This window comes from Coturnix japonica, chromosome 5, assembly GCF_054131305.1.
Source record: "Coturnix japonica strain WE chromosome 5, WE-NBRP24, whole genome shotgun sequence".
NCBI lineage: Eukaryota > Metazoa > Chordata > Aves > Galliformes > Phasianidae > Coturnix > Coturnix japonica.
In genome coordinates, this window is record NC_140667.1 from 24,063,582 (window position 1) to 24,073,082 (window position 9,501).

Genomic DNA, 9,501 nt, shown 5'->3' on the forward strand with positions numbered 1-9,501 from the left:
TAAAGCATCAATCAGTCCTAACAGTGTAACAAGGAAAACCTAAACAATCTTGTGATTCATCCATAAAGTTCTAATTTTTTTTAAAATTACTGCCTATTTCATTCATAATTTGTGAGTTTTGCTATTTTTAAGTCATTACACTCCTCATGTTTAAAGCAGTCTTAAAAATGGATGCTTAGAACAGTACTACTGCACAAACAAATGCAAAAGGCAACAACTGGAACCTAAAAGTAAGGGAGCATTTTCCTCCCCGCGACTCTTAGAATCTTTCTAGCGAGCAGATCTACTTTAAAAATGCCTCAAATAGAAATAACTTTGTATACTGGTGTACTCAAGACTGAACACTGACGCTCTGTCATTACAAGGAAAATGGAGAACAGAGAACCCTGAAGATATCCCTGGTACAACTGCACCTCTTAACTCTTACAAAGAGCATAAAACATTGGCAAGGGGAAGCCAGGTTTAACTTGCTATTTTCACTGTGCAAACAGAAAGAAGAAATAAAGAGCAGGGACAGAGAGCTGTTAATTAAATCAGTAACATCTTTCCCTCTTCACAAATAAAGAGTCATAAGAACACATTTCTTTTAACCTCAAAGGTATTTTTTTCCCCACAGGTACTAGACAGCTAAAGAGATCTCCAAAGAGATCTGTCATTTTCATTTCTGCTCTAAACTTTTTGCTTGTAGTCACTTCTCACACACTCATGCATGCCGAGACATCTTAGTAACTCCACTGTGAAGAAAGTTTAGAAGGTACTTGCAGTACAGTGTGGTAGAAAACACCTGAGGAAAGCGTTCAGAGCTTGTGGAACCTATTTCATGGTCTTTATCTTGGGTTCAGGTCCATGTAAGCATCCTTTCCCTATCATGGGAGAACAAAACAAAGCCACTGGCAGATTTGTCACTGAACTATTTCTTTTAAATTGTTACTATTAATGACTGGGATAGTAGAATTTTTAAGAGTTAAATGTGATGGAAAACTACTTTTGATTTGACCTTGACTTCCATAGTGTTTTTAATTCTCCTTTTCCCCCCTTCATTCTGTGTTGTTACCTTACTAAGAGGCTTGGGTATTTTAAATATGAATGTATTGCTCTTATAGAAGAGCCCTAAGCAAGACTATAAAGGTGTTATTCATACAATACTGAAAAATGACAGTAATAAAAAGAAAAACCTATTAGCCTTCTCTCCAAGCTGAAATTGTCTAGCTATCAAGTAGATATATGACAGGAACTCGGGACACATTACTGCTTTGGATAACAAATGGCACTTTGACTTTAGCCTGTTATGTTTTTGCTCTCACTTGGAAAGTTCTTATGTAAAGTCAGTTCTAGCCATCTTTAGTAAAGATCCTTCTGCATAAAGATACAGTGCTAATTACCTTCTAGAGCTGTACTTACCAGCCTGCCCACTTAAGAGAATGCAGACGTTTTTTGCACTGTTGTGTGAAATGCTGAACCCCACATGCAAGTCCACTTATTCTGGCATTTTTGGTTCTTTGTTTCCTCATCGGTTTGTTTGTGATTTGTGTTTTCTTTTATTAAGTATCAAATGAGGCTAGGTATTTAATAACTGTAGCAGTGCCTTTCACAAACTGTTACATGACAAGTAAATAAATATACCAAAGAGACACTCAACTATGACTATCTTCTGGTTGTCATCAGAACACCAAAAGAGATTTTCCAGTTACACTACAGCATGAAGAATTTCACAGTGCTTATATTACATGGCCAAGGCATTTATGCCAGATGATGGCACCTTCTAGGGAGATTTTTACAAAGGGAATTTTATGAGAAAGGACACACTATTGGCAGCTAAGGATTCTCACAGCCCATTTCCCTCCTTCCATACACCACGTAACATATATTGTTTCCATGGATGTGTGTGATTAGTAGAGAACACTACAACTGGAAGGATTAAAAAAAAAAATAAGGTAAGAATAGTCATTATAGAAGCACAGCTAGCATCTCACATTCATTAGATAATGCTGTAGGAGCATTTGAGGAGTAAGATCCTTTTGTTGAAGTCACGCAAAATTTCCTCTAGTTTTGATGGGTTAGACTTGGCTTCAGTTTAAAGTATATATGTATGTACATCTCAGATATTCCATGTGTTTCATTTTCAAAGTGTTCAAGAGCTGCATTTTGTCTGAATTTCACATATTTTCACTTCCTTAATTAGAGTCTGTCCTCTGTGAGTGAAGATTTTAAGTTTAATTTTAAAACTTAATGGAAGTTATCAGTTCAACCATATAATGGTGCAAAACTAAATATATGTTAAGAAAAACAAAAGATATGAGAGCATTTCATGCAAAGAAAACTGAAAGCGTGCACTCTTGTCTGAGCTTTAATTTTGAAACCATATGAGATGAATTGAAAAATCTACAGACTCACATGCCTTTAAAGAAACTGGAAGCTGCGTTTCATGAAAAGTCGCGTATTTGGCACTGAAAGCCATTTCTGATAATTTAAGGGAGGAAAAAGAAATGAAAATAAGTGGGCTTGAACTTTTGAGTTTACTTCAACAAAGCTGTTACATTCCACATGCCCTTACTTACAGGGCATGAAAGCAATATTTTTCTGTATGCTTCAGAGTCTTGTAATAGAAAACTCTCCCTGCCAAAATGCCAGGATACATAACTGGATTCACATATGGGCTTCCCAGATTTCAGAAGCATTCAGATACATTTCTACTCTGAACCTGTGCCAAACACTGTGAACAGTACAGGCAGCAAAACTCAGCTGCTAGATTCTGCTGACATTTGGAATCACCAGCGATTTGTTCTCAGGATGCCAGAACAAGGCTATAGGTAATATTTCATCTATATCATGAACAATGCAATCTATGTAGTTATTCCCATCTCCTCAGAGTATTTTTAAACTTCTAATTTTAAAGGTTTGTTTTTTTGTTTTGTTTTTTCCTTTTAGCACACCCTAGCAATATAACTGTTTTTACAAGAACATGACACATCCATACATAATGCTTGCAAAGCTATAGTTTTTCTTTAACCTGTGCTCCTGGCCAAATTCCTGTAATGAACTTATCACACACATTGCAATTTCCCTTCATTATACTAAGCTTTCTTCTCATTAATAATGGGGAGAAGTCAACTAGCAGCCTCCAAGCTCAAAACACAGGAAGAACAATATTAGTGGAGCTGAACTGAGATAGTGAGACTTATTTCAGCATAAGCTGTTTCTTACAGTATTAAGCCTTAATTAGATATTGGCTTGGTTAATGTTTTGTTGAGATTCCAAGCTGCTTCTGGAGTATATGGAATTTTCTCTTCCTACATTCTCACCACAAAATACTCTCTCTCACCTTTTCACTCCTGCACTCACACACATATTGCTTTAAGTTAATTTGTCCCATAGTTGCAGGTAGAACAGGTAAACAGCTTGTTCCTTGAGACAGAGGAGAATAAAAGGTAAAAACAACCTCTTTCCCAGTTGTTAGAGCAGAGCCTCTTCAGCCCAGCCAATGGTAGGTTAGAAATAAGCAAGACATGAAATGCTGGTCTTTTCAATCTCTCATACCACCCTGTACCTCTATTAGGAGCTTCTGGATACCTCCAAAGAACCTTTTCCAGCTTAATTCCCACACTCCATCCAGCATAGCTTGAGCAGGAGTTACTGCCAATCTGCTATCCCACAGCAAAGCATTTTGACTCAGATGCTTTTTGAATGGCATGACAGGAAGGAGCTACATAAGTATGTATCGCTCATTAGGATAAATACACCAAACACATACCAATCACTCTTTGATCAATACCTTATTAATGTAGTTCTAGAGTTTAATAGCTGTAGTTGGATTTCCTGATGGAAACCAAGGGACCTCTTTGAATCCCTACAGACTTGCTCTGGGCTGTGAACTATTTCAGATCTATCTGCTCAGAGCTTTAGACATGTGCCAGTACCCTGACAGCACCCTCTCAGCACCACTCCCATGGCCTTCTGTAGATTGACTGTCAGGCTGGAGAGAACATCTACTGCTCTGGATCAGGCCAATATTAATGTTCCAATGTGCTCTGGAATAGCAACTGACAGTGCTGTTGAACTGCCTTCTGAAGCTGGCGGAGACTAACTGCCTGGCAATCTACAGCAAGAAGAGGAACATCAATGTCACTGTGTTGATACAATAACTGACAGAGATACTTCACTTTTCACACAAGCAGGCTTTGTGTAGCTTTAAATACTATCTACATTTAACAGTCTCTGCTCAAAACAAGTTTCTACTGAGAGCAGCTGATGCTACACATTAATATAGATGGAAAAGTCCAATCATTAGGCAATTTTACTTTCTTTTCTACAGCACATCTTCCACAGACAGGCCTGTGTTAAAGCTGTCTATTTCAGGGTAGCACAAATTTCAGTGTCTGGTATGATATCTAGTCCTAAGGGAAGGTGAACACTTCAAATCAACAATTTGTATTCCAGAATGACTAGTACTAAACAATCAACAGGGACAGATATGCCCTTATTCTGTGCAATCCACAATCCACAAGTGGCTTTTGCAGCTTATCAGCAACACAGATGTTGCTGGCTGCCACAAGTGACAGACTCCCACTTTGAGTTTCAGGCCAGCTCCTCTCTTTGGTTTGTAAACTAACTCTAGAGGAGTTATTTTCATTTTCTAGGTGCTGGTCTTACTTCAGTGAGAACAAGGGCTCCTATATAATGCATTTGAACACAGGACATAGAAAAGAAATAATTACAAGGAGTAGCAGGGCTTTAAACCAAGTATTTCAGGGCAGTGGGAGGTTGTTAACACTCTGCTAGGAATGGAAATAGGAAAGAATAGGAAAGCAGTTAACCAGGAGAGTGTTCTTATGCTCTGACAGACCCTCTCCATGGCTTCTCTTCTTGTGTAGGATGTAGCGCCTGCAAATTCTGGAATATTCACAACTATAAAGAAGAAGCAACTGAAGTTGCAGACAGCATAGGTGATAACACTTCCCAGGGGATGATATGCTATGTAACCCTTGTTATGACTGCAATCCCACTTCATCCCTGACTCACAGCAAAGGATTGTGTGTATAATATGGCACATCAGGGTAACCTTCATATCTCCTGTACAAGTACTATGCAAGACAATCAACTTTCAAAAACAAACAAACCTGTAGAAAAACATTTTTCAGTTGAGAAAGACAGAAGAAACCCTAGATTACTGAATATATTGCCTTCTCTCCTGTAAGTTACAGCTAGCTAACATTAACAGTTCTATGTTTGAAATGCTTTCTGACTGTATGCTTCACATTTTGAAAGAGATCTTTAATACCTCATATATGTGCTTTTCAAGAAGGCCTCTTAACACATCACCATGCACAGCATAAATGACTCAAAACATTAAAAACATCAGTAAACAGAGGGAGCTCATATAACCACATTGCCCTAGAAGTCTCTCCCATGTTTTTGTAAAGAAAAAAAAAAATCACCATTTTCCTATGCTTATGAATACTGCCTCTGACTGTCCCATTCTTCTAACGGGATAATAGCACACAGGCCAGCTGTAACTAGACTCAGTCTAGAAGATCCCTTCTAGGTTTTTCAATAATACACACTTAGAACATCATACACTCACTGTGCTTGTTTTATATTAATAGACATCACTGTACACACTATAGTTTGGTACTGAAAGTCTTCAGCACTAAGACAATAACTATTTATGATGTTCAGATAACCACCTCCTCTCTCAAAATACAAAATACCCAGTTTCCCACTATAAACTATATGCTCCAGAACCACAGGAACTGCTACCAACAGCACTCAGGATTTGAGGCAAAGCACTTCTTCAAATAAAGTATAGAAATGAGCCACAGAAACACTGAAAAGACTCTACCTATCAAGCATTTGTCACCTCCCTTCAGATAAAGCTTTCAGAACTGAATGTTCAGGCTTTCCAAGAGCCACAGGTAATAAAAACTTCTGAAAACTGGAACATCTGTTTCCAATCCTAAATCTGCAAGAAGGTGTTCTTTTTTTTTAGCAGTCAGCTTTGACCACCTGACATTAATTACATACTTGGTTCCTAACCTAGAGCATTAATAGTACTCAACTGCCTCATAAACCTGTGTAAGAGAGCATATGAAGACCAGATGCTCAGCTCCTTTACCAAATACTACTTGCAAGGAAAGCAAATATTCCTCCTTCCATAGTGGGAAGGAATATAGAACTCTTAGCTTCTACACAGTTTATATTCCATTAGTGAACAACCTTGGAGCTTTTACACAAGTCAGCATCTGAATTTCTGTAGTCATAAAGAGCAACTAGACATCCCATTTTTCAGAAGAGTGCTTCAAAATACCTTCAAAATACTGCAGATAGAATCCACAAAGAAAATAGCAACTCTTATTACCTGTTTGAACACCTTGTGTCATTTATAGCCCATCTTCATCACATATTTCCAAACTACATAGCACCTCTACAAAACATGCTATTCCACCTTCAAATCTTCAACTTAACGGATTTATGAAAAAAATACTCAATTGCTCAATGCTTACTCATTAAGAAATTTTACCTAAAAGCAGTTAAAAAAATGCAGCAATGACAACAGAATAGCAACACCCCAGCAAGCAACAAGCATTTGCTCAAATACAATAGCATAAGCACAGAAAAAAGGAAAAGACACCCACCTTCAGAAGACCTCAGATACACAAGGATCTCCAGCAAAACACCCTCACCCCCACTGCCAGACCTTTAATGAGGTCTGGGAAGGGGTGGATCCTGGCTCCAGCCCTTCCAGTCACTCAAGAGCATTGCATGCACCTGTGTACCCCTGGGTTGGTCCTGCCTCCCACCAGGTGCTCAATCACTGCTTCAGGCCATAACTTAGCATTTCTGCTACAATTAAATATGGGATTAGCTTTATTTCTTAGCAAGAGTTAATGTTTCTTTCTTCAAAAGCCACTCCAGAGACATAGTTGTTTTATGCTTCTCATTGTACAGAAAGAGATGAAAAATGCTCAGTATTAATGTGAGGTGTTAAAAAGGAAAATTTACAAAAACCAAGAAGTTAGATAAAACAAGCAGCTAATGGATGAAAGTTTAGAAGTGGCATGAAAATGATGTACCAGAGGTAGAAATATAATGTGTGTATGCCATACACTGTAGAAGGCAACATTCACACTCAGACATGGGAAACAGTAGAAATAAAAAGAGTAGAAGTCATATCTGAATGCTAAAATACATTCTGACATATGAAAACATACAACACACATAAAAATGTAATAATTTGCTATGTATATATATGTATAAATATATTTAAATGATAGCATTGTCAATAGGTAATCAAAACATAAAACAGGCCCTCAGGGAAGATAAGGTTACTGCACAAAAGCTGTGCATTCCCGAGGTTGACAGAGCAGGGCAGGAAAGTTACTGACCGGATCATTCCTTACGGAGATTGAGTGTGCAGAAATCTCAGATTCAGGAAGAATGCCTCATAAAAAAAATATATCTGTACTCAGAAGAAAAGATTTTAGCACAAATCAGTGCAATGAAGAGTAATGACTTGCCAGGAGCAGATGATGCTCATGCAGGAGTTCCAAGGCAGCTCACGTATGAAACCGCTCAGCTGCCAAATGAGGGTAACTGCAGCTTAAATCACTGCTGTGCCTGAGCTGTGGGAAAGTGCAATCGAACATTGACAGGATCCAGGATGAGTGATTGTGTTTCTTTCATACCCATGGTTAGAAGAAATATATAGTAAAAATAGAAGCACTAGACTCAGGGATAAATGTCATATGTCAAGGCTGAGTCAACATGGCTTTCACAGCTATTCTAAAATATAATTGTTTGAGAGGCCACTGAAGAATTGGGTGATGATCTACAGGGTGACCCCAAGGATGTGGTTATCCAGCCTGCAGCTGTGTTCTCTGGGCAGACCACACTAGGGCTAAAGGAAACATGGAAGGCTGTTGCAACACATAACTGTCAGAGCTGGATGGCTCCAATAGTTCTGTCCTGGGCACTCACTCTGCTTAGGCTGCCTTGTCTGGTTTAGTTTCCTTCCTGGAACTCAGTTCTGTGTGTTTTTGTTCCTAGCCTTATCTCTGTTGGTAAGCTCTGTGTGCAATTCAGTGCCTTGTCTTGTTTGGCCTTGTTTGTGGGTTGCCCACTCCTGTAGTTCTTAGATATTGTGGGACTACATTATGTTTAGTGAAATGTGCTGGGGTACAGATCCTAGTGAGTTCTCCCTGTGGGGCAGCCCTTCTGCTGTTCTCTCCTGGCCAAGATGCTTTGGTTTGTATTCAAGGTCTGTGAGGGAACCACATGGGTAAGTTGAAATGTGGAGCTCATGATGTTAAGGCGGAGCTTGCTGCAGTCAGAAGAGAACTTGAGATCCACCAGATATACTGTACAATTGATTCCAGGAGGGCTTATTGGTTTGCTTTCCTATTAGACTGCCAGAGCATCTGAGAGCTGCTAATTGAATCAGTGTGTGAATCTGAAGAGGATGAGTGTCAAAGTCAAAAGCTGCAGTTACCAGAGCAAAATTTTGAGGTATTCAGGGCCAAAACTGGTGGTCGCTTGTTGGTATAGATTGTAGAACAGGTAAGGTACTTATGTTTCCAGGTGTTTTCTGCAGTAAGCAGCTACTGCTTTATGCTGCATAAGCAGGAGAAAAAGGAGTGAGCAGGTTGAATTGTGATGGGAAGTTCCTCCTGTTTTTTTCCTGTAAAATGTCCCACTTACTTCAACGGCAAACCACTAGAGAGCAGCATAGTACTTCTGTTACGTATCAGAACAACTTCGAACAAAATGAAGTGTCAGGATGATGTTTATGGTTTTAGATCAGATTGGTTTTCTGATCAGATTTTTCAGGAGCAGGGAAGATAGAGATCAGTCTGACCCACCTGGTTCATTGCTCATTCTTTGCTGTGGGATGAAATTGAAACTAAATAAACATCACTAAGAATGTCATAAACATATATTATTAAAACCAGCATAAAATATCTGGCAGCTCAAGAACAGCATGGCTAAGGACAAAAGTCCTTAGATGGTATAAGAGGAAGGGCACACAGGAGAAAGGGCACAGATTACAGGTGTGTAATCAAATTGTTTGGAGAGATAACGAGCCCAACACCTGAAGATTCTACTATGTCAAAGCAAGCAAAAAGTTAGATAGTGTAAGCAAGCAGTACTGAAAATCTTTTGTATCTACAAAATAACTGCTGACAATGTGTGAAGTTAGCAGGTGATCTGAAACCTGAAAAATACCTAATTCTTTCTGACAGTCAAGAAAATGAATTAAGCAGCAGTAACTCTCCTGACTCAGGAGTTACTCCTGTCTGTAGACTGCAACTGGAGACAGTAAGGCATTACAGCTTTGCCTGGAATGGATATGCAAAACTGCATTGCAGAACTTCAAAGATCTTTTCTAGCCCTATGGATTCTCACCCAGAGTGACCCAGCTCCAGGCTCTGCACAGTGATCTGTTTTTTTTCTCTTGCTTTTATTGTCTAATAACTTTTGCTCTCTCCTTGATCATTCTGTGATGTG